Source organism: Lissotriton vulgaris, unplaced genomic scaffold (assembly GCF_964263255.1).
Source record: "Lissotriton vulgaris unplaced genomic scaffold, aLisVul1.2 SCAFFOLD_281, whole genome shotgun sequence".
In the NCBI taxonomy this organism is placed as follows: domain Eukaryota; kingdom Metazoa; phylum Chordata; class Amphibia; order Caudata; family Salamandridae; genus Lissotriton; species Lissotriton vulgaris.
This window is the reverse complement of record NW_028248540.1, coordinates 1,885,991-1,913,165: the sequence shown is the minus strand read 5'-3', so window position 1 is coordinate 1,913,165 and position 27,175 is coordinate 1,885,991. Positions and strand designations below refer to the sequence as shown.

Genomic DNA, 27,175 nt, shown 5'->3' with positions numbered 1-27,175 from the left:
CGGAGGACCAGACGTCACCAATTACACACCAGGTAATTATCTGGGAATATGACTGCACAGCAAGTAGGAGTTGTAGGGGGAAGTACAGTGCGCCATTGAAAGTAGTGGGCTCCTATTCAAAGAGGACTAGAGTTAGAAGAACACTGTTCTAAATAGCAGTCCATCTGGAGTATCAGAGTCCCACTCACAGAGAGCAGGGAAACAGGTTAAATAGCTTCCCTCCATCTGAATGTAAGTCATTTGCTCTAACTTAAGACAGCTCATTCCAGCCTGAAGGATGGTAATTAACTCACAGGACATATTGCCTGCACAAGTATCTAAAGAAGATTTTCTCAGACACTTAGGCAGACAAAGTCTTTGATAAACTATCATGATGGCCATTGCGTCATCCATATTGCTACCGTCTTAGAATATTATATTTATGCGGAAGACCCCACTAAAAGGCACTGAGAGCTATCAGATGCTATGAACTTTTTATTAATGGCAAAATGATTAATTGAGATTTTGACTTACCATATATATTGATCGAGGCATGGAGAAGGCTGAGGAATGAGCTTTCTTTTTTTTTCCGTCTCAGCAAGCAGGGAAATATTCCTCTGCAACACTGCCTCTGCTGGCCATTCAGTATAATCTGCAGATGGAAAAGTCCACTGTTAGTCTTTTTTTAGAACTTGAATATTTCAAAACCAAATGCAACACTACCAAAACATGATTTTTATAAAGGGTCAATTAGCACTATGGCATGTCTCATATTGTGAAAATCCAAAACTCACTAAAAATTATAATCTTAATTTAGATTTCAACCTAGCAGACTTCTTTCAATCCTCTGCCTCATTTGCTGGTACTCTCTACACAACCCTATCACCTATATGAGGACTTAGATAGAAAGCTCTCTTTGGCAGCCAAGAGATAGAGTACCCTTCTCACAGGAATTATTTCAGGTTATGGTACACCATAGCAATTCAGTGATCTGATACGTTAAGGGAGGAAGGTTTATGCTACGGTTCGTGGGAATAATAAAAACAACAGATTCTAACATCTTCATTTTAGCGCATCCCTATCACTTAACCTATAGAGAACTCCAGAATGGTAAGATCAACCACTCCTTCAAACAAATGTATAAGTCTCAAATATTGTCCTAGGTCCTTTCATCTCACCACCTTAGTCTTCAGCTGGGCATTCTGTCCACATTGCTCCATTTTCTATACCTTGATATAAGTATCCTATTGCGTACTAGGCAACTGATTGGCCCTCATGTCAGATGACACCCTGCTGTAGCTTTGTGATGTAATGGCACCACTTGACCAATCGCCCTGGGTGACGATTACACCGGAGGACCAGACATCAGCAATTACAAACTAGGTAACTATCTGTGAATATGACTGCACAGCAAGTAGGAGGTGTAAGGGGGAAGTACAGTGCGCCATTGAAAGTATTGGGCTCCTATTTAAAGAGGGCTAGAGTTAGAAGAAGCAACTGATTGGCCCTCATGTCAGATGACATTCTGCTGTAGCTTTGTGATGTAATGGCACCACTTGACCAATCGCCTTGGGTGACGATTACACCGGAGGACCAGACGTCACCAATTACACACCAGGTAATTATCTGGGAATATGACTGCACAGCAAGTAGGAGTTGTAGGGGGAAGTACAGTGCGCCATTGAAAGTAGTGGGCTCCTATTCAAAGAGGACTAGAGTTAGAAGAACACTGTTCTAAATAGCAGTCCATCTGGAGTATCAGAGTCCCACTCACAGAGAGCAGGGAAACAGGTTAAATAGCTTCCCTCCATCTGAATGTAAGTCATTTGCTCTAACTTAAGACAGCTCATTCCAGCCTGAAGGATGGTAATTAACTCACAGGACATATTGCCTGCACAAGTATCTAAAGAAGATTTTCTCAGACACTTAGGCAGACAAAGTCTTTGATAAACTATCATGATGGCCATTGCGTCATCCATATTGCTACCGTCTTAGAATATTATATTTATGCGGAAGACCCCACTAAAAGGCACTGAGAGCTATCAGATGCTATGAACTTTTTATTAATGGCAAAATGATTAATTGAGATTTTGACTTACCATATATATTGATCGAGGCATGGAGAAGGCTGAGGAATGAGCTTTCTTTTTTTTTCCGTCTCAGCAAGCAGGGAAATATTCCTCTGCAACACTGCCTCTGCTGGCCATTCAGTATAATCTGCAGATGGAAAAGTCCACTGTTAGTCTTTTTTTAGAACTTGAATATTTCAAAACCAAATGCAACACTACCAAAACATGATTTTTATAAAGGGTCAATTAGCACTATGGCATGTCTCATATTGTGAAAATCCAAAACTCACTAAAAATTATAATCTTAATTTAGATTTCAACCTAGCAGACTTCTTTCAATCCTCTGCCTCATTTGCTGGTACTCTCTACACAACCCTATCACCTATATGAGGACTTAGATAGAAAGCTCTCTTTGGCAGCCAAGAGATAGAGTACCCTTCTCACAGGAATTATTTCAGGTTATGGTACACCATAGCAATTCAGTGATCTGATACGTTAAGGGAGGAAGGTTTATGCTACGGTTCGTGGGAATAATAAAAACAACAGATTCTAACATCTTCATTTTAGCGCATCCCTATCACTTAACCTATAGAGAACTCCAGAATGGTAAGATCAACCACTCCTTCAAACAAATGTATAAGTCTCAAATATTGTCCTAGGTCCTTTCATCTCACCACCTTAGTCTTCAGCTGGGCATTCTGTCCACATTGCTCCATTTTCTATACCTTGATATAAGTATCCTATTGCGTACTAGGCAACTGATTGGCCCTCATGTCAGATGACACCCTGCTGTAGCTTTGTGATGTAATGGCACCACTTGACCAATCGCCCTGGGTGACGATTACACCGGAGGACCAGACATCAGCAATTACAAACTAGGTAACTATCTGTGAATATGACTGCACAGCAAGTAGGAGGTGTAAGGGGGAAGTACAGTGCGCCATTGAAAGTATTGGGCTCCTATTTAAAGAGGGCTAGAGTTAGAAGAAGCAACTGATTGGCCCTCATGTCAGATGACATTCTGCTGTAGCTTTGTGATGTAATGGCACCACTTGACCAATCGCCTTGGGTGACGATTACACCGGAGGACCAGACGTCACCAATTACACACCAGGTAATTATCTGGGAATATGACTGCACAGCAAGTAGGAGTTGTAGGGGGAAGTACAGTGCGCCATTGAAAGTAGTGGGCTCCTATTCAAAGAGGACTAGAGTTAGAAGAACACTGTTCTAAATAGCAGTCCATCTGGAGTATCAGAGTCCCACTCACAGAGAGCAGGGAAACAGGTTAAATAGCTTCCCTCCATCTGAATGTAAGTCATTTGCTCTAACTTAAGACAGCTCATTCCAGCCTGAAGGATGGTAATTAACTCACAGGACATATTGCCTGCACAAGTATCTAAAGAAGATTTTCTCAGACACTTAGGCAGACAAAGTCTTTGATAAACTATCATGGTGGCCATTGCGTCATCCATATTGCTACCGTCTTAGAATATTATATTTATGCGGAAGACCCCACTAAAAGGCACTGAGAGCTATCAGATGCTATGAACTTTTTATTAATGGCAAAATGATTAATTGAGATTTTGACTTACCATATATATTGATCGAGGCATGGAGAAGGCTGAGGAATGAGCTTTCTTTTTTTTTCCGTCTCAGCAAGCAGGGAAATATTCCTCTGCAACACTGCCTCTGCTGGCCATTCAGTATAATCTGCAGATGGAAAAGTCCACTGTTAGTCTTTTTTTAGAACTTGAATATTTCAAAACCAAATGCAACACTACCAAAACATGATTTTTATAAAGGGTCAATTAGCACTATGGCATGTCTCATATTGTGAAAATCCAAAACTCACTAAAAATTATAATCTTAATTTAGATTTCAACCTAGCAGACTTCTTTCAATCCTCTGCCTCATTTGCTGGTACTCTCTACACAACCCTATCACCTATATGAGGACTTAGATAGAAAGCTCTCTTTGGCAGCCAAGAGATAGAGTACCCTTCTCACAGGAAATATTTCAGGTTATGGTACACCATAGCAATTCAGTGATCTGATACGTTAAGGGAGGAAGGTTTATGCTACGGTTCGTGGGAATAATAAAAACAACAGATTCTAACATCTTCATTTTAGCGCATCCCTATCACTTAACCTATAGAGAACTCCAGAATGGTAAGATCAACCACTCCGTCAAACAAATGTATAAGTCTCAAATATTGTCCTAGGTCCTTTCATCTCACCACCTTAGTCTTCAGCTGGGCATTCTGTCCACATTGCTCCATTTTCTATACCTTGATATAAGTATCCTATTGCCTACTAGGCAACTGATTGGCCCTCATGTCAGATGACACCCTGCTGTAGCTTTGTGATGTAATGGCACCACTTGACCAATCGCCCTGGGTGACGATTACACCGGAGGACCAGACATCAGCAATTACAAACTAGGTAACTATCTGTGAATATGACTGCACAGCAAGTAGGAGGTGTAAGGGGGAAGTACAGTGCGCCATTGAAAGTATTGGGCTCCTATTTAAAGAGGGCTAGAGTTAGAAGAAGCAACTGATTGGCCCTCATGTCAGATGACATTCTGCTGTAGCTTTGTGATGTAATGGCACCACTTGACCAATCGCCTTGGGTGACGATTACACCGGAGGACCAGACGTCACCAATTACACACCAGGTAATTATCTGGGAATATGACTGCACAGCAAGTAGGAGTTGTAGGGGGAAGTACAGTGCGCCATTGAAAGTAGTGGGCTCCTATTCAAAGAGGACTAGAGTTAGAAGAACACTGTTTCTAAATAGCAGTCCATCTGGAGTATCAGAGTCCCACTCACAGAGAGCAGGGAAACAGGTTAAATAGCTTCCCTCCATCTGAATGTAAGTCATTTGCTCTAACTTAAGACAGCTCATTCCAGCCTGAAGGATGGTAATTAACTCACAGGACATATTGCCTGCACAAGAATCTAAAGAAGATTTTCTCAGACACTTAGGTAGACAAAGTCTTTGATAAACTATCATGATGGCCATTGCATCATCCATATTGCTACCGTCTTGGAAGATTATATTTATGCGGAAGACCCCACTAAAAGGCACTGAGAGCTATCAGATGCTATGAACTTTTTATTAATGGCAAAATGATTAATTGAGATTTTGACTTACCATATATATTGATCGAGGCATGGAGAAGGCTGAGGAATGAGCTTTCTTTTTTTTTCCGTCTCAGCAAGCAGAGAAATATTCCTCTGCAACACTGCCTCTGCTGGCCATTCAGTATAATCTGCAGATGGAAAAGTCCACTGTTAGTCTTTTTTTAGAACTTGAATATTTCAAAACCAAATGCAACACTACCAAAACATGATTTTTATAAAGGGTCAATTAGCACTATGGCATGTCTCATATTGTGAAAATCCAAAACTCACTAAAAATTATAATCTTAATTTAGATTTCAACCTAGCAGACTTCTTTCAATCCTCTGCCTCATTTGCTGGTACTCTCTACACAACCCTATCACCTATATGAGGACTTAGATAGAAAGCTCTCTTTGGCAGCCAAGAGATAGAGTACCCTTCTCACAGGAATTATTTCAGGTTATGGTACACCATAGCAATTCAGTGATCTGATACGTTAAGGGAGGAAGGTTTATGCTACGGTTTGTGGGAATAATAAAAACAACAGATTCTAACATCTTCATTTTAGCGCATCCCTATCACTTAACCTATAGAGAACTCCAGAATGGTAAGATCAACCACTCCTTCAAACAAATGTATAAGTCTCAAATATTGTCCTAGGTCCTTTCATCTCACCACCTTAGTCTTCAGCTGGGCATTCTGTCCACATTGCTCCATTTTCTATACCTTGATATAAGTATCCTATTGCGTACTAGGCAACTGATTGGCCCTCATGTCAGATGACACCCTGCTGTAGCTTTGTGATGTAATGGCACCACTTGACCAATCGCCCTGGGTGACGATTACACCGGAGGACCAGACATCAGCAATTACAAACTAGGTAACTATCTGTGAATATGACTGCACAGCAAGTAGGAGGTGTAAGGGGGAAGTACAGTGCGCCATTGAAAGTATTGGGCTCCTATTTAAAGAGGGCTAGAGTTAGAAGAAGCAACTGATTGGCCCTCATGTCAGATGACATTCTGCTGTAGCTTTGTGATGTAATGGCACCACTTGACCAATCGCCTTGGGTGACGATTACACCGGAGGACCAGACGTCACCAATTACACACCAGGTAATTATCTGGGAATATGACTGCACAGCAAGTAGGAGTTGTAGGGGGAAGTACAGTGCGCCATTGAAAGTAGTGGGCTCCTATTCAAAGAGGACTAGAGTTAGAAGAACACTGTTCTAAATAGCAGTCCATCTGGAGTATCAGAGTCCCACTCACAGAGAGCAGGGAAACAGGTTAAATAGCTTCCCTCCATCTGAATGTAAGTCATTTGCTCTAACTTAAGACAGCTCATTCCAGCCTGAAGGATGGTAATTAACTCACAGGACATATTGCCTGCACAAGTATCTAAAGAAGATTTTCTCAGACACTTAGGCAGACAAAGTCTTTGATAAACTATCATGATGGCCATTGCGTCATCCATATTGCTACCGTCTTAGAATATTATATTTATGCGGAAGACCCCACTAAAAGGCACTGAGAGCTATCAGATGCTATGAACTTTTTATTAATGGCAAAACGATTAATTGAGATTTTGACTTACCATATATATTGATCGAGGCATGGAGAAGGCTGAGGAATGAGCTTTCTTTTTTTTTCCGTCTCAGCAAGCAGGGAAATATTCCTCTGCAACACTGCCTCTGCTGGCCATTCAGTATAATCTGCAGATGGAAAAGTCCACTGTTAGTCTTTTTTTAGAACTTGAATATTTCAAAACCAAATGCAACACTACCAAAACATGATTTTTATAAAGGGTCAATTAGCACTATGGCATGTCTCATATTGTGAAAATCCAAAACTCACTAAAAATTATAATCTTAATTTAGATTTCAACCTAGCAGACTTCTTTCAATCCTCTGCCTCATTTGCTGGTACTCTCTACACAACCCTATCACCTATATGAGGACTTAGATAGAAAGCTCTCTTTGGCAGCCAAGAGATAGAGTACCCTTCTCACAGGAAATATTTCAGGTTATGGTACACCATAGCAATTCAGTGATCTGATACGTTAAGGGAGGAAGGTTTATGCTACGGTTCGTGGGAATAATAAAAACAACAGATTCTAACATCTTCATTTTAGCGCATCCCTATCACTTAACCTATAGAGAACTCCAGAATGGTAAGATCAACCACTCCGTCAAACAAATGTATAAGTCTCAAATATTGTCCTAGGTCCTTTCATCTCACCACCTTAGTCTTCAGCTGGGCATTCTGTCCACATTGCTCCATTTTCTATACCTTGATATAAGTATCCTATTGCCTACTAGGCAACTGATTGGCCCTCATGTCAGATGACACCCTGCTGTAGCTTTGTGATGTAATGGCACCACTTGACCAATCGCCCTGGGTGACGATTACACCGGAGGACCAGACATCAGCAATTACAAACTAGGTAACTATCTGTGAATATGACTGCACAGCAAGTAGGAGGTGTAAGGGGGAAGTACAGTGCGCCATTGAAAGTATTGGGCTCCTATTTAAAGAGGGCTAGAGTTAGAAGAAGCAACTGATTGGCCCTCATGTCAGATGACATTCTGCTGTAGCTTTGTGATGTAATGGCACCACTTGACCAATCGCCTTGGGTGACGATTACACCGGAGGACCAGACGTCACCAATTACACACCAGGTAATTATCTGGGAATATGACTGCACAGCAAGTAGGAGTTGTAGGGGGAAGTACAGTGCGCCATTGAAAGTAGTGGGCTCCTATTCAAAGAGGACTAGAGTTAGAAGAACACTGTTTCTAAATAGCAGTCCATCTGGAGTATCAGAGTCCCACTCACAGAGAGCAGGGAAACAGGTTAAATAGCTTCCCTCCATCTGAATGTAAGTCATTTGCTCTAACTTAAGACAGCTCATTCCAGCCTGAAGGATGGTAATTAACTCACAGGACATATTGCCTGCACAAGAATCTAAAGAAGATTTTCTCAGACACTTAGGTAGACAAAGTCTTTGATAAACTATCATGATGGCCATTGCATCATCCATATTGCTACCGTCTTGGAAGATTATATTTATGCGGAAGACCCCACTAAAAGGCACTGAGAGCTATCAGATGCTATGAACTTTTTATTAATGGCAAAATGATTAATTGAGATTTTGACTTACCATATATATTGATCGAGGCATGGAGAAGGCTGAGGAATGAGCTTTCTTTTTTTTTCCGTCTCAGCAAGCAGAGAAATATTCCTCTGCAACACTGCCTCTGCTGGCCATTCAGTATAATCTGCAGATGGAAAAGTCCACTGTTAGTCTTTTTTTAGAACTTGAATATTTCAAAACCAAATGCAACACTACCAAAACATGATTTTTATAAAGGGTCAATTAGCACTATGGCATGTCTCATATTGTGAAAATCCAAAACTCACTAAAAATTATAATCTTAATTTAGATTTCAACCTAGCAGACTTCTTTCAATCCTCTGCCTCATTTGCTGGTACTCTCTACACAACCCTATCACCTATATGAGGACTTAGATAGAAAGCTCTCTTTGGCAGCCAAGAGATAGAGTACCCTTCTCACAGGAATTATTTCAGGTTATGGTACACCATAGCAATTCAGTGATCTGATACGTTAAGGGAGGAAGGTTTATGCTACGGTTTGTGGGAATAATAAAAACAACAGATTCTAACATCTTCATTTTAGCGCATCCCTATCACTTAACCTATAGAGAACTCCAGAATGGTAAGATCAACCACTCCTTCAAACAAATGTATAAGTCTCAAATATTGTCCTAGGTCCTTTCATCTCACCACCTTAGTCTTCAGCTGGGCATTCTGTCCACATTGCTCCATTTTCTATACCTTGATATAAGTATCCTATTGCGTACTAGGCAACTGATTGGCCCTCATGTCAGATGACACCCTGCTGTAGCTTTGTGATGTAATGGCACCACTTGACCAATCGCCCTGGGTGACGATTACACCGGAGGACCAGACATCAGCAATTACAAACTAGGTAACTATCTGTGAATATGACTGCACAGCAAGTAGGAGGTGTAAGGGGGAAGTACAGTGCGCCATTGAAAGTATTGGGCTCCTATTTAAAGAGTGCTAGAGTTAGAAGAAGCAACTGATTGGCCCTCATGTCAGATGACATTCTGCTGTAGCTTTGTGATGTAATGGCACCACTTGACCAATCGCCTTGGGTGACGATTACACCGGAGGACCAGACGTCACCAATTACACACCAGGTAATTATCTGGGAATATGACTGCACAGCAAGTAGGAGTTGTAGGGGGAAGTACAGTGCGCCATTGAAAGTAGTGGGCTCCTATTCAAAGAGGACTAGAGTTAGAAGAACACTGTTCTAAATAGCAGTCCATCTGGAGTATCAGAGTCCCACTCACAGAGAGCAGGGAAACAGGTTAAATAGCTTCCCTCCATCTGAATGTAAGTCATTTGCTCTAACTTAAGACAGCTCATTCCAGCCTGAAGGATGGTAATTAACTCACAGGACATATTGCCTGCACAAGTATCTAAAGAAGATTTTCTCAGACACTTAGGCAGACAAAGTCTTTGATAAACTATCATGGTGGCCATTGCGTCATCCATATTGCTACCGTCTTAGAATATTATATTTATGCGGAAGACCCCACTAAAAGGCACTGAGAGCTATCAGATGCTATGAACTTTTTATTAATGGCAAAATGATTAATTGAGATTTTGACTTACCATATATATTGATCGAGGCATGGAGAAGGCTGAGGAATGAGCTTTCTTTTTTTTTCCGTCTCAGCAAGCAGGGAAATATTCCTCTGCAACACTGCCTCTGCTGGCCATTCAGTATAATCTGCAGATGGAAAAGTCCACTGTTAGTCTTTTTTTAGAACTTGAATATTTCAAAACCAAATGCAACACTACCAAAAGATGATTTTTATAAAGGGTCAATTAGCACTATGGCATGTCTCATATTGTGAAAATCCAAAACTCACTAAAAATTATAATCTTAATTTAGATTTCAACCTAGCAGACTTCTTTCAATCCTCTGCCTCATTTGCTGGTACTCTCTACACAACCCTATCACCTATATGAGGACTTAGATAGAAAGCTCTCTTTGGCAGCCAAGAGATAGAGTACCCTTCTCACAGGAATTATTTCAGGTTATGGTACACCATAGCAATTCAGTGATCTGATACGTTAAGGGAGGAAGGTTTATGCTACGGTTCGTGGGAATAATAAAAACAACAGATTCTAACATCTTCATTTTAGCGCATCCCTATCACTTAACCTATAGAGAACTCCAGAATGGTAAGATCAACCACTCCTTCAAACAAATGTATAAGTCTCAAATATTGTCCTAGGTCCTTTCATCTCACCACCTTAGTCTTCAGCTGGGCATTCTGTCCACATTGCTCCATTTTCTATACCTTGATATAAGTATCCTATTGCGTACTAGGCAACTGATTGGCCCTCATGTCAGATGACACCCTGCTGTAGCTTTGTGATGTAATGGCACCACTTGACCAATCGCCCTGGGTGACGATTACACCGGAGGACCAGACATCAGCAATTACAAACTAGGTAACTATCTGTGAATATGACTGCACAGCAAGTAGGAGGTGTAAGGGGGAAGTACAGTGCGCCATTGAAAGTATTGGGCTCCTATTTAAAGAGGGCTAGAGTTAGAAGAAGCAACTGATTGGCCCTCATGTCAGATGACATTCTGCTGTAGCTTTGTGATGTAATGGCACCACTTGACCAATCGCCTTGGGTGACGATTACACCGGAGGACCAGACGTCACCAATTACACACCAGGTAATTATCTGGGAATATGACTGCACAGCAAGTAGGAGTTGTAGGGGGAAGTACAGTGCGCCATTGAAAGTAGTGGGCTCCTATTCAAAGAGGACTAGAGTTAGAAGAACACTGTTCTAAATAGCAGTCCATCTGGAGTATCAGAGTCCCACTCACAGAGAGCAGGGAAACAGGTTAAATAGCTTCCCTCCATCTGAATGTAAGTCATTTGCTCTAACTTAAGACAGCTCATTCCAGCCTGAAGGATGGTAATTAACTCACAGGACATATTGCCTGCACAAGTATCTAAAGAAGATTTTCTCAGACACTTAGGCAGACAAAGTCTTTGATAAACTATCATGGTGGCCATTGCGTCATCCATATTGCTACCGTCTTAGAATATTATATTTATGCGGAAGACCCCACTAAAAGGCACTGAGAGCTATCAGATGCTATGAACTTTTTATTAATGGCAAAATGATTAATTGAGATTTTGACTTACCATATATATTGATCGAGGCATGGAGAAGGCTGAGGAATGAGCTTTCTTTTTTTTTCCGTCTCAGCAAGCAGGGAAATATTCCTCTGCAACACTGCCTCTGCTGGCCATTCAGTATAATCTGCAGATGGAAAAGTCCACTGTTAGTCTTTTTTTAGAACTTGAATATTTCAAAACCAAATGCAACACTACCAAAACATGATTTTTATAAAGGGTCAATTAGCACTATGGCATGTCTCATATTGTGAAAATCCAAAACTCACTAAAAATTATAATCTTAATTTAGATTTCAACCTAGCAGACTTCTTTCAATCCTCTGCCTCATTTGCTGGTACTCTCTACACAACCCTATCACCTATATGAGGACTTAGATAGAAAGCTCTCTTTGGCAGCCAAGAGATAGAGTACCCTTCTCACAGGAATTATTTCAGGTTATGGTACACCATAGCAATTCAGTGATCTGATACGTTAAGGGAGGAAGGTTTATGCTACGGTTCGTGGGAATAATAAAAACAACAGATTCTAACATCTTCATTTTAGCGCATCCCTATCACTTAACCTATAGAGAACTCCAGAATGGTAAGATCAACCACTCCTTCAAACAAATGTATAAGTCTCAAATATTGTCCTAGGTCCTTTCATCTCACCACCTTAGTCTTCAGCTGGGCATTCTGTCCACATTGCTCCATTTTCTATACCTTGATATAAGTATCCTATTGCCTACTAGGCAACTGATTGGCCCTCATGTCAGATGACACCCTGCTGTAGCTTTGTGATGTAATGGCACCACTTGACCAATCGCCCTGGGTGACGATTACACCGGAGGACCAGACATCAGCAATTACAAACTAGGTAACTATCTGTGAATATGACTGCACAGCAAGTAGGAGGTGTAAGGGGGAAGTACAGTGCGCCATTGAAAGTATTGGGCTCCTATTTAAAGAGGGCTAGAGTTAGAAGAAGCAACTGATTGGCCCTCATGTCAGATGACATTCTGCTGTAGCTTTGTGATGTAATGGCACCACTTGACCAATCGCCTTGGGTGACGATTACACCGGAGGACCAGACGTCACCAATTACACACCAGGTAATTATCTGGGAATATGACTGCACAGCAAGTAGGAGTTGTAGGGGGAAGTACAGTGTGCCATTGAAAGTAGTGGGCTCCTATTCAAAGAGGACTAGAGTTAGAAGAACACTGTTCTAAATAGCAGTCCATCTGGAGTATCAGAGTCCCACTCACAGAGAGCAGGGAAACAGGTTAAATAGCTTCCCTCCATCTGAATGTAAGTCATTTGCTCTAACTTAAGACAGCTCATTCCAGCCTGAAGGATGGTAATTAACTCACAGGACATATTGCCTGCACAAGTATCTAAAGAAGATTTTCTCAGACACTTAGGCAGACAAAGTCTTTGATAAACTATCATGGTGGCCATTGCGTCATCCATATTGCTACCGTCTTAGAATATTATATTTATGCGGAAGACCCCACTAAAAGGCACTGAGAGCTATCAGATGCTATGAACTTTTTATTAATGGCAAAATGATTAATTGAGATTTTGACTTACCATATATATTGATCGAGGCATGGAGAAGGCTGAGGAATGAGCTTTCTTTTTTTTTCCGTCTTAGCAAGCAGGGAAATATTCCTCTGCAACACTGCCTCTGCTGGCCATTCAGTATAATCTGCAGATGGAAAAGTCCACTGTTAGTCTTTTTTTAGAACTTGAATATTTCAAAACCAAATGCAACACTACCAAAACATGATTTTTATAAAGGGTCAATTAGCACTATGGCATGTCTCATATTGTGAAAATCCAAAACTCACTAAAAATTATAATCTTAATTTAGATTTCAACCTAGCAGACTTCTTTCAATCCTCTGCCTCATTTGCTGGTACTCTCTACACAACCCTATCACCTATATGAGGACTTAGATAGAAAGCTCTCTTTGGCAGCCAAGAGATAGAGTACCCTTCTCACAGGAAATATTTCAGGTTATGGTACACCATAGCAATTCAGTGATCTGATACGTTAAGGGAGGAAGGTTTATGCTACGGTTCGTGGGAATAATAAAAACAACAGATTCTAACATCTTCATTTTAGCGCATCCCTATCACTTAACCTATAGAGAACTCCAGAATGGTAAGATCAACCACTCCTTCAAACAAATGTATAAGTCTCAAATATTGTCCTAGGTCCTTTCATCTCACCACCTTAGTCTTCAGCTGGGCATTCTGTCCACATTGCTCCATTTTCTATACCTTGATATAAGTATCCTATTGCCTACTAGGCAACTGATTGGCCCTCATGTCAGATGACACCCTGCTGTAGCTTTGTGATGTAATGGCACCACTTGACCAATCGCCCTGGGTGACGATTACACCGGAGGACCAGACATCAGCAATTACAAACTAGGTAACTATCTGTGAATATGACTGCACAGCAAGTAGGAGGTGTAAGGGGGAAGTACAGTGCGCCATTGAAAGTATTGGGCTCCTATTTAAAGAGGGCTAGAGTTAGAAGAAGCAACTGATTGGCCCTCATGTCAGATGACATTCTGCTGTAGCTTTGTGATGTAATGGCACCACTTGACCAATCGCCTTGGGTGACGATTACACCGGAGGACCAGACGTCACCAATTACACACCAGGTAATTATCTGGGAATATGACTGCACAGCAAGTAGAAGTTGTAGGGGGAAGTACAGTGCGCCATTGAAAGTAGTGGGCTCCTATTCAAAGAGGACTAGAGTTAGAAGAACACAGTTTCTAAATAGCAGTCCATCTGGAGTATCAGAGTCCCACTCACAGAGAGCAGGGAAACAGGTTAAATAGCTTCCCTCCATCTGAATGTAAGTCATTTGCTCTAACTTAAGACAGCTCATTCCAGCCTGAAGGATGGTAATTAACTCACAGGACATATTGCCTGCACAAGTATCTAAAGAAGATTTTCTCAGACACTTAGGCAGACAAAGTCTTTGATAAACTATCATGGTGGCCATTGCGTCATCCATATTGCTACCGTCTTAGAATATTATATTTATGCGGAAGACCCCACTAAAAGGCACTGAGAGCTATCAGATGCTATGAACTTTTTATTAATGGCAAAATGATTAATTGAGATTTTGACTTACCATATATATTGATCGAGGCATGGAGAAGGCTGAGGAATGAGCTTTCTTTTTTTTTCCGTCTCAGCAAGCAGGGAAATATTCCTCTGCAACACTGCCTCTGCTGGCCATTCAGTATAATCTGCAGATGGAAAAGTCCACTGTTAGTCTTTTTTTAGAACTTGAATATTTCAAAACCAAATGCAACACTACCAAAACATGATTTTTATAAAGGGTCAATTAGCACTATGGCATGTCTCATATTGTGAAAATCCAAAACTCACTAAAAATTATAATCTTAATTTAGATTTCAACCTAGCAGACTTCTTTCAATCCTCTGCCTCATTTGCTGGTACTCTCTACACAACCCTATCACCTATATGAGGACTTAGATAGAAAGCTCTCTTTGGCAGCCAAGAGATAGAGTACCCTTCTCACAGGAATTATTTCAGGTTATGGTACACCATAGCAATTCAGTGATCTGATACGTTAAGGGAGGAAGGTTTATGCTACGGTTCGTGGGAATAATAAAAACAACAGATTCTAACATCTTCATTTTAGCGCATCCCTATCACTTAACCTATAGAGAACTCCAGAATGGTAAGATCAACCACTCCTTCAAACAAATGTATAAGTCTCAAATATTGTCCTAGGTCCTTTCATCTCACCACCTTAGTCTTCAGCTGGGCATTCTGTCCACATTGCTCCATTTTCTATACCTTGATATAAGTATCCTATTGCCTACTAGGCAACTGATTGGCCCTCATGTCAGATGACACCCTGCTGTAGCTTTGTGATGTAATGGCACCACTTGACCAATCGCCCTGGGTGACGATTACACCGGAGGACCAGACATCAGCAATTACAAACTAGGTAACTATCTGTGAATATGACTGCACAGCAAGTAGGAGGTGTAAGGGGGAAGTACAGTGCGCCATTGAAAGTATTGGGCTCCTATTTAAAGAGGGCTAGAGTTAGAAGAAGCAACTGATTGGCCTCATGTCAGATGACATTCTGCTGTAGCTTTGTGATGTAATGGCACCACTTGACCAATCGCCTTGGGTGACGATTACACCGGAGGACCAGACGTCACCAATTACACACCAGGTAATTATCTGGGAATATGACTGCACAGCAAGTAGGAGTTGTAGGGGGAAGTACAGTGTGCCATTGAAAGTAGTGGGCTCCTATTCAAAGAGGACTAGAGTTAGAAGAACACTGTTCTAAATAGCAGTCCATCTGGAGTATCAGAGTCCCACTCACAGAGAGCAGGGAAACAGGTTAAATAGCTTCCCTCCATCTGAATGTAAGTCATTTGCTCTAACTTAAGACAGCTCATTCCAGCCTGAAGGATGGTAATTAACTCACAGGACATATTGCCTGCACAAGTATCTAAAGAAGATTTTCTCAGACACTTAGGCAGACAAAGTCTTTGATAAACTATCATGGTGGCCATTGCGTCATCCATATTGCTACCGTCTTAGAATATTATATTTATGCGGAAGACCCCACTAAAAGGCACTGAGAGCTATCAGATGCTATGAACTTTTTATTAATGGCAAAATGATTAATTGAGATTTTGACTTACCATATATATTGATCGAGGCATGGAGAAGGCTGAGGAATGAGCTTTCTTTTTTTTTCCGTCTTAGCAAGCAGGGAAATATTCCTCTGCAACACTGCCTCTGCTGGCCATTCAGTATAATCTGCAGATGGAAAAGTCCACTGTTAGTCTTTTTTTAGAACTTGAATATTTCAAAACCAAATGCAACACTACCAAAACATGATTTTTATAAAGGGTCAATTAGCACTATGGCATGTCTCATATTGTGAAAATCCAAAACTCACTAAAAATTATAATCTTAATTTAGATTTCAACCTAGCAGACTTCTTTCAATCCTCTGCCTCATTTGCTGGTACTCTCTACACAACCCTATCACCTATATGAGGACTTAGATAGAAAGCTCTCTTTGGCAGCCAAGAGATAGAGTACCCTTCTCACAGGAAATATTTCAGGTTATGGTACACCATAGCAATTCAGTGATCTGATACGTTAAGGGAGGAAGGTTTATGCTACGGTTCGTGGGAATAATAAAAACAACAGATTCTAACATCTTCATTTTAGCGCATCCCTATCACTTAACCTATAGAGAACTCCAGAATGGTAAGATCAACCACTCCTTCAAACAAATGTATAAGTCTCAAATATTGTCCTAGGTCCTTTCATCTCACCACCTTAGTCTTCAGCTGGGCATTCTGTCCACATTGCTCCATTTTCTATACCTTGATATAAGTATCCTATTGCGTACTAGGCAACTGATTGGCCCTCATGTCAGATGACACCCTGCTGTAGCTTTGTGATGTAATGGCACCACTTGACCAATCGCCCTGGGTGACGATTACACCGGAGGACCAGACATCAGCAATTACAAACTAGGTAACTATCTGTGAATATGACTGCACAGCAAGTAGGAGGTGTAAGGGGGAAGTACAGTGCGCCATTGAAAGTATTGGGCTCCTATTTAAAGAGGGCTAGAGTTAGAAGAAGCAACTGATTGGCCCTCATGTCAGATGACATTCTGCTGTAGCTTTGTGATGTAATGGCACCACTTGACCAATCGCCTTGGGTGACGATTACACCGGAGGACCAGACGTCACCAATTACACACCAGGTAATTATCTGGGAATATGACTGCACAGCAAGTAGAAGTTGTAGGGGGAAGTACAGTGCGCCATTGAAAGTAGTGGGCTCCTATTCAAAGAGGACTAGAGTTAGAAGAACACAGTTTCTAAATAGCAGTCCATCTGGAGTATCAGAGTCCCACTCACAGAGAGCAGGGAAACAGGTTAAATAGCTTCCCTCCATCTGAATGTAAGTCATTTGCTCTAACTTAAGACAGCTCATTCCAGCCTGAAGGATGGTAATTAACTCACAGGACATATTGCCTGCACAAGTATCTAAAGAAGATTTTCTCAGACACTTAGGCAGACAAAGTCTTTGATAAACTATCATGGTGGCCATTGCGTCATCCATATTGCTACCGTCTTAGAATATTATATTTATGCGGAAGACCCCACTAAAAGGCACTGAGAGCTATCAGATGCTATGAACTTTTTATTAATGGCAAAATGATTAATTGAGATTTTGACTTACCATATATATTGATCGAGGCATGGAGAAGGCTGAGGAATGAGCTTTCTTTTTTTTTCCGTCTCAGCAAGCAGGGAAATATTCCTCTGCAACACTGCCTCTGCTGGCCATTCAGTATAATCTGCAGATGGAAAAGTCCACTGTTAGTCTTTTTTTAGAACTTGAATATTTCAAAACCAAATGCAACACTACCAAAACATGATTTTTATAAAGGGTCAATTAGCACTATGGCATGTCTCATATTGTGAAAATCCAAAACTCACTAAAAATTATAATCTTAATTTAGATTTCAACCTAGCAGACTTCTTTCAATCCTCTGCCTCATTTGCTGGTACTCTCTACACAACCCTATCACCTATATGAGGACTTAGATAGAAAGCTCTCTTTGGCAGCCAAGAGATAGAGTACCCTTCTCACAGGAAATATTTCAGGTTATGGTACACCATAGCAATTCAGTGATCTGATACGTTAAGGGAGGAAGGTTTATGCTACGGTTCGTGGGAATAATAAAAACAACAGATTCTAACATCTTCATTTTAGCGCATCCCTATCACTTAACCTATAGAGAACTCCAGAATGGTAAGATCAACCACTCCTTCAAACAAATGTATAAGTCTCAAATATTGTCCTAGGTCCTTTCATCTCACCACCTTAGTCTTCAGCTGGGCATTCTGTCCACATTGCTCCATTTTCTATACCTTGATATAAGTACCCTATTGCGTACTAGGCAACTGATTGGCCCTCATGTCAGATGACACCCTGCTGTAGCTTTGTGATGTAATGGCACCACTTGACCAATCGCCCTGGGTGACGATTACACCGGAGGACCAGACATCAGCAATTACAAACTAGGTAACTATCTGTGAATATGACTGCACAGCAAGTAGGAGGTGTAAGGGGGAAGTACAGTGCGCCATTGAAAGTATTGGGCTCCTATTTAAAGAGGGCTAGAGTTAGAAGAAGCAACTGATTGGCCCTCATGTCAGATGACATTCTGCTGTAGCTTTGTGATGTAATGGCACCACTTGACCAATCGCCTTGGGTGACGATTACACCGGAGGACCAGACGTCACCAATTACACACCAGGTAATTATCTGGGAATATGACTGCACAGCAAGTAGGAGTTGTAGGGGGAAGTACAGTGCGCCATTGAAAGTAGTGGGCTCCTATTCAAAGAGGACTAGAGTTAGAAGAACACTGTTCTAAATAGCAGTCCATCTGGAGTATCAGAGTCCCACTCACAGAGAGCAGGGAAACAGGTTAAATAGCTTCCCTCCATCTGAATGTAAGTAATTTGCTCTAACTTAAGACAGCTCATTCCAGCCTGAAGGATGGTAATTAACTCACAGGACATATTGCCTACACAAGTATCTAAAGAAGATTTTCTCAGACACTTAGGCAGACAAAGTCTTTGATAAACTATCATGGTGGCCATTGCGTCATCCATATTGCTACCATCTTAGAATATTATATTTATGCGGAAGACCCCACTAAAAGGCACTGAGAGCTATCAGATGCTATGAACTTTTTATTAATGGCAAAATGATTAATTGAGATTTTGACTTACCATATATATTGATCGAGGCATGGAGAAGGCTGAGGAATGAGCTTTCTTTTTTTTTCCGTCTCAGCAAGCAGGGAAATATTCCTCTGCAACACTGCCTCTGCTGGCCATTCAGTATAATCTGCAGATGGAAAAGTCCACTGTTAGTCTTTTTTTAGAACTTGAATATTTCAAAACCAAATGCAACACTACCAAAACATGATTTTTATAAAGGGTCAATTAGCACTATGGCATGTCTCATATTGTGAAAATCCAAAACTCACTAAAAATTATAATCTTAATTTAGATTTCAACCTAGCAGACTTCTTTCAATCCTCTGCCTCATTTGCTGGTACTCTCTACACAACCCTATCACCTATATGAGGACTTAGATAGAAAGCTCTCTTTGGCAGCCAAGAGATAGAGTACCCTTCTCACAGGAAATATTTCAGGTTATGGTACACCATAGCAATTCAGTGATCTGATACGTTAAGGGAGGAAGGTTTATGCTACGGTTCGTGGGAATAATAAAAACAACAGATTCTAACATCTTCATTTTAGCGCATCCCTATCACTTAACCTATAGAGAATTCCAGAATGGTAAGATCAACCACTCCGTCAAACAAATGTATAAGTCTCAAATATTGTCCTAGGTCCTTTCATCTCACCACCTTAGTCTTCAGCTGGGCATTCTGTCCACATTGCTCCATTTTCTATACCTTGATATAAGTATCCTATTGCCTACTAGGCAACTGATTGGCCCTCATGTCAGATGACACCCTGCTGTAGCTTTGTGATGTAATGGCACCACTTGACCAATCGCCCTGGGTGACGATTACACCGGAGGACCAGACATCAGCAATTACAAACTAGGTAACTATCTGTGAATATGACTGCACAGCAAGTAGGAGGTGTAAGGGGGAAGTACAGTGCGCCATTGAAAGTATTGGGCTCCTATTTAAAGAGGGCTAGAGTTAGAAGAAGCAACTGATTAGCCCTCATGTCAGATGACATTCTGCTGTAGCTTTGTGATGTAATGGCACCACTTGACCAATCGCCCTGGGTGACGATTACACTGGAGGACCAGACGTCACCAATTACACACCAGGTAATTATCTGGGAATATGACTGCACAGCAAGTAGGAGTTGTAGGGGGAAGTACAGTGCGCCATTGAAAGTAGTGGGCTCCTATTCAAAGAGGACTAGAGTTAGAAGAACACAGTTTCTAAATAGCAGTCCATCTGGAGTATCAGAGTCCCACTCACAGAGAGCAGGGAAACAGGTTAAATAGCTTCCCTCCATCTGAATGTAAGTCATTTGCTCTAACCTAAGACAGCTCATTCCAGCCTGAAGGATGGTAATTAACTCACAGGACATATTGCCTGCACAAGTATCTAAAGAAGATTTTCTCAGACACTTAGGCAGACAAAGTCTTTGATAAACTATCATGATGGCCATTGCATCATCCATATTGCTACCGTCTTGGAAGATTATATTTATGCGGAAGACCCCACTAAAAGGCACAGAGAGCTATCAGATGCTATGAACTTTTTATTAATGGCAAAATGATTAATTGAGATTTTGACTTACCATATATATTGATCGAGGCATGGAGAAGGCTGAGGAATGAGCTTTCTTTTTTTTTCCGTCTCAGCAAGCAGAGAAATATTCCTCTGCAACACTGCCTCTGCTGGCCATTCAGTATAATCTGCAGATGGAAAAGTCCACTGTTAGTCTTTTTTTAGAACTTGAATATTTCAAAACCAAATGCAACACTACCAAAACATGATTTTTATAAAGGGTCAATTAGCACTATGGCATGTCTCATATTGTGAAAATCCAAAACTCACTAAAAATTATAATCTTAATTTAGATTTCAACCTAGCAGACTTCTTTCAATCCTCTGCCTCATTTGCTGGTACTCTCTACACAACCCTATCACCTATATGAGGACTTAGATAGAAAGCTCTCTTTGGCAGCCAAGAGATAGAGTACCCTTCTCACAGGAAATATTTCAGGTTATGGTACACCATAGCAATTCAGTGATCTGATACGTTAAGGGAGGAAGGTTTATGCTACGGTTCGTGGGAATAATAAAAACAACAGATTCTAACATCTTCATTTTAGCGCATCCCTATCACTTAACCTATAGAGAACTCCAGAATGGTAAGATCAACCACTCCTTCAAACAAATGTATAAGTCTCAAATATTGTCCTAGGTCCTTTCATCTCACCACCTTAGTCTTCAGCTGGGCATTCTGTCCACATTGCTCCATTTTCTATACCTTGATATAAGTATCCTATTGCCTACTAGGCAACTGATTGGCCCTCATGTCAGATGACACCCTGCTGTAGCTTTGTGATGTAATGGCACCACTTGACCAATCGCCCTGGGTGACGATTACACCGGAGGACCAGACATCAGCAATTACAAACTAGGTAACTATCTGTGAATATGACTGCACAGCAAGTAGGAGGTGTAAGGGGGAAGTACAGTGCGCCATTGAAAGTATTGGGCTCCTATTTAAAGAGGGCTAGAGTTAGAAGAAGCAACTGATTGGCCCTCATGTCAGATGACATTCTGCTGTAGCTTTGTGATGTAATGGCACCACTTGACCAATCGCCTTGGGTGACGATTACACCGGAGGACCAGACGTCACCAATTACACACCAGGTAATTATCTGGGAATATGACTGCACAGCAAGTAGAAGTTGTAGGGGGAAGTACAGTGCGCCATTGAAAGTAGTGGGCTCCTATTCAAAGAGGACTAGAGTTAGAAGAACACAGTTTCTAAATAGCAGTCCATCTGGAGTATCAGAGTCCCACTCACAGAGAGCAGGGAAACAGGTTAAATAGCTTCCCTCCATCTGAATGTAAGTCATTTGCTCTAACTTAAGACAGCTCATTCCAGCCTGAAGGATGGTAATTAACTCACAGGACATATTGCCTGCACAAGTATCTAAAGAAGATTTTCTCAGACACTTAGGCAGACAAAGTCTTTGATAAACTATCATGGTGGCCATTGCGTCATCCATATTGCTACCGTCTTAGAATATTATATTTATGCGGAAGACCCCACTAAAAGGCACTGAGAGCTATCAGATGCTATGAACTTTTTATTAATGGCAAAATGATTAATTGAGATTTTGACTTACCATATATATTGATCGAGGCATGGAGAAGGCTGAGGAATGAGCTTTCTTTTTTTTTCCGTCTCAGCAAGCAGGGAAATATTCCTCTGCAACACTGCCTCTGCTGGCCATTCAGTATAATCTGCAGATGGAAAAGTCCACTGTTAGTCTTTTTTTAGAACTTGAATATTTCAAAACCAAATGCAACACTACCAAAACATGATTTTTATAAAGGGTCAATTAGCACTATGGCATGTCTCATATTGTGAAAATCCAAAACTCACTAAAAATTATAATCTTAATTTAGATTTCAACCTAGCAGACTTCTTTCAATCCTCTGCCTCATTTGCTGGTACTCTCTACACAACCCTATCACCTATATGAGGACTTAGATAGAAAGCTCTCTTTGGCAGCCAAGAGATAGAGTACCCTTCTCACAGGAAATATTTCAGGTTATGGTACACCATAGCAATTCAGTGATCTGATACGTTAAGGGAGGAAGGTTTATGCTACGGTTCGTGGGAATAATAAAAACAACAGATTCTAACATCTTCATTTTAGCGCATCCCTATCACTTAACCTATAGAGAACTCCAGAATGGTAAGATCAACCACTCCTTCAAACAAATGTATAAGTCTCAAATATTGTCCTAGGTCCTTTCATCTCACCACCTTAGTCTTCAGCTGGGCATTCTGTCCACATTGCTCCATTTTCTATACCTTGATATAAGTATCCTATTGCCTACTAGGCAACTGATTGGCCCTCATGTCAGATGACACCCTGCTGTAGCTTTGTGATGTAATGGCACCACTTGACCAATCGCCCTGGGTGACGATTACACCGGAGGACCAGACATCAGCAATTACAAACTAGGTAACTATCTGTGAATATGACTGCACAGCAAGTAGGAGGTGTAAGGGGGAAGTACAGTGCGCCATTGAAAGTATTGGGCTCCTACTTAAAGAGGGCTAGAGTTAGAAGAAGCAACTGATTGGCCCTCATGTCAGATGACATTCTGCTGTAGCTTTGTGATGTAATGGCACCACTTGACCAATCGCCTTGGGTGACGATTACACCGGAGGACCAGACGTCACCAATTACACACCAGGTAATTATCTGGGAATATGACTGCACAGCAAGTAGGAGTTGTAGGGGGAAGTACAGTGCGCCATTGAAAGTAGTGGGCTCCTATTCAAAGAGGACTAGAGTTAGAAGAACACTGTTCTAAATAGCAGTCCATCTGGAGTATCAGAGTCCCACTCACAGAGAGCAGGGAAACAGGTTAAATAGCTTCCCTCCATCTGAATGTAAGTAATTTGCTCTAACTTAAGACAGCTCATTCCAGCCTGAAGGATGGTAATTAACTCACAGGACATATTGCCTACACAAGTATCTAAAGAAGATTTTCTCAGACACTTAGGCAGACAAAGTCTTTGATAAACTATCATGGTGGCCATTGCGTCATCCATATTGCTACCGTCTTAGAATATTATATTTATGCGGAAGACCCCACTAAAAGGCACTGAGAGCTATCAGATGCTATGAACTTTTTATTAATGGCAAAATGATTAATTGAGATTTTGACTTACCATATATATTGATCGAGGCATGGAGAAGGCTGAGGAATGAGCTTTCTTTTTTTTTCCGTCTCAGCAAGCAGGGAAATATTCCTCTGCAACACTGCCTCTGCTGGCCATTCAGTATAATCTGCAGATGGAAAAGTCCACTGTTAGTCTTTTTTTAGAACTTGAATATTTCAAAACCAAATGCAACACTACCAAAACATGATTTTTATAAAGGGTCAATTAGCACTATGGCATGTCTCATATTGTGAAAATCCAAAACTCACTAAAAATTATAATCTTAATTTAGATTTCAACCTAGCAGACTTCTTTCAATCCTCTGCCTCATTTGCTGGTACTCTCTACACAACCCTATCACCTATATGAGGACTTAGATAGAAAGCTCTCTTTGGCAGCCAAGAGATAGAGTACCCTTCTCACAGGAAATATTTCAGGTTATGGTACACCATAGCAATTCAGTGATCTGATACGTTAAGGGAGGAAGGTTTATGCTACGGTTCGTGGGAATAATAAAAACAACAGATTCTAACATCTTCATTTTAGCGCATCCCTATCACTTAACCTATAGAGAATTCCAGAATGGTAAGATCAACCACTCCGTCAAACAAATGTATAAGTCTCAAATATTGTCCTAGGTCCTTTCATCTCACCACCTTAGTCTTCAGCTGGGCATTCTGTCCACATTGCTCCATTTTCTATACCTTGATATAAGTATCCTATTGCCTACTAGGCAACTGATTGGCCCTCATGTCAGATGACACCCTGCTGTAGCTTTGTGATGTAATGGCACCACTTGACCAATCGCCCTGGGTGACGATTACACCGGAGGACCAGACATCAGCAATTACAAACTAGGTAACTATCTGTGAATATGACTGCACAGCAAGTAGGAGGTGTAAGGGGGAAGTACAGTGCGCCATTGAAAGTATTGGGCTCCTATTTAAAGAGGGCTAGAGTTAGAAGAAGCAACTGATTAGCCCTCATGTCAGATGACATTCTGCTGTAGCTTTGTGATGTAATGGCACCACTTGACCAATCGCCCTGGGTGACGATTACACTGGAGGACCAGACGTCACCAATTACACACCAGGTAATTATCTGGGAATATGACTGCACAGCAAGTAGGAGTTGTAGGGGGAAGTACAGTGCGCCATTGAAAGTAGTGGGCTCCTATTCAAAGAGGACTAGAGTTAGAAGAACACAGTTTCTAAATAGCAGTCCATCTGGAGTATCAGAGTCCCACTCACAGAGAGCAGGGAAACAGGTTAAATAGCTTCCCTCCATCTGAATGTAAGTCATTTGCTCTAACCTAAGACAGCTCATTCCAGCCTGAAGGATGGTAATTAACTCACAGGACATATTGCCTGCACAAGTATCTAAAGAAGATTTTCTCAGACACTTAGGCAGACAAAGTCTTTGATAAACTATCATGATGGCCATTGCATCATCCATATTGCTACCGTCTTGGAAGATTATATTTATGCGGAAGACCCCACTAAAAGGCACAGAGAGCTATCAGATGCTATGAACTTTTTATTAATGGCAAAATGATTAATTGAGATTTTGACTTACCATATATATTGATCGAGGCATGGAGAAGGCTGAGGAATGAGCTTTCTTTTTTTTTCCGTCTCAGCAAGCAGAGAAATATTCCTCTGCAACACTGCCTCTGCTGGCCATTCAGTATAATCTGCAGATGGAAAAGTCCACTGTTAGTCTTTTTTTAGAACTTGAATATTTCAAAACCAAATGCAACACTACCAAAACATGATTTTTATAAAGGGTCAATTAGCACTATGGCATGTCTCATATTGTGAAAATCCAAAACTCACTAAAAATTATAATCTTAATTTAGATTTCAACCTAGCAGACTTCTTTCAATCCTCTGCCTCATTTGCTGGTACTCTCTACACAACCCTATCACCTATATGAGGACTTAGATAGAAAGCTCTCTTTGGCAGCCAAGAGATAGAGTACCCTTCTCACAGGAAATATTTCAGGTTATGGTACACCATAGCAATTCAGTGATCTGATACGTTAAGGGAGGAAGGTTTATGCTACGGTTCGTGGGAATAATAAAAACAACAGATTCTAACATCTTCATTTTAGCGCATCCCTATCACTTAACCTATAGAGAACTCCAGAATGGTAAGATCAACCACTCCTTCAAACAAATGTATAAGTCTCAAATATTGTCCTAGGTCCTTTCATCTCACCACCTTAGTCTTCAGCTGGGCATTCTGTCCACATTGCTCCATTTTCTATACCTTGATATAAGTATCCTATTGCCTACTAGGCAACTGATTGGCCCTCATGTCAGATGACACCCTGCTGTAGCTTTGTGATGTAATGGCACCACTTGACCAATCGCCCTGGGTGACGATTACACCGGAGGACCAGACATCAGCAATTACAAACTAGGTAACTATCTGTGAATATGACTGCACAGCAAGTAGGAGGTGTAAGGGGGAAGTACAGTGCGCCATTGAAAGTATTGGGCTCCTATTTAAAGAGGGCTAGAGTTAGAAGAAGCAACTGATTGGCCCTCATGTCAGATGACATTCTGCTGTAGCTTTGTGATGTAATGGCACCACTTGACCAATCGCCTTGGGTGACGATTACACCGGAGGACCAGACGTCACCAATTACACACCAGGTAATTATCTGGGAATATGACTGCACAGCAAGTAGAAGTTGTAGGGGGAAGTACAGTGCGCCATTGAAAGTAGTGGGCTCCTATTCAAAGAGGACTAGAGTTAGAAGAACACAGTTTCTAAATAGCAGTCCATCTGGAGTATCAGAGTCCCACTCACAGAGAGCAGGGAAACAGGTTAAATAGCTTCCCTCCATCTGAATGTAAGTCATTTGCTCTAACTTAAGACAGCTCATTCCAGCCTGAAGGATGGTAATTAACTCACAGGACATATTGCCTGCACAAGTATCTAAAGAAGATTTTCTCAGACACTTAGGCAGACAAAGTCTTTGATAAACTATCATGGTGGCCATTGCGTCATCCATATTGCTACCGTCTTAGAATATTATATTTATGCGGAAGACCCCACTAAAAGGCACTGAGAGCTATCAGATGCTATGAACTTTTTATTAATGGCAAAATGATTAATTGAGATTTTGACTTACCATATATATTGATCGAGGCATGGAGAAGGCTGAGGAATGAGCTTTCTTTT

At 41.1% G+C, this 27,175-nt stretch overlaps 1 long non-coding RNA gene across 1 annotated transcript; it reads right to left on the bottom strand.

Moving 5' to 3' along the window:
• Positions 1-513: 513 nt before the first annotated feature.
• LOC147664067 (uncharacterized) lies at positions 514-25,624 on the bottom strand. The gene is made up of 16 exons (XR_015305203.1): positions 25,560-25,624; positions 23,994-24,111; positions 22,429-22,546; positions 19,297-19,414; positions 17,732-17,849; positions 16,166-16,283; positions 14,602-14,719; positions 13,036-13,153; positions 11,471-11,588; positions 9,906-10,023; positions 8,341-8,458; positions 6,775-6,892; positions 5,210-5,327; positions 3,644-3,761; positions 2,079-2,196; positions 514-631 (listed from the first exon to the last, which is right to left on the bottom strand). It is a non-coding gene; the product is annotated as an uncharacterized LOC147664067 (long non-coding RNA).
• Between the last annotated feature and the right edge of the window lie 1,551 nt (positions 25,625-27,175).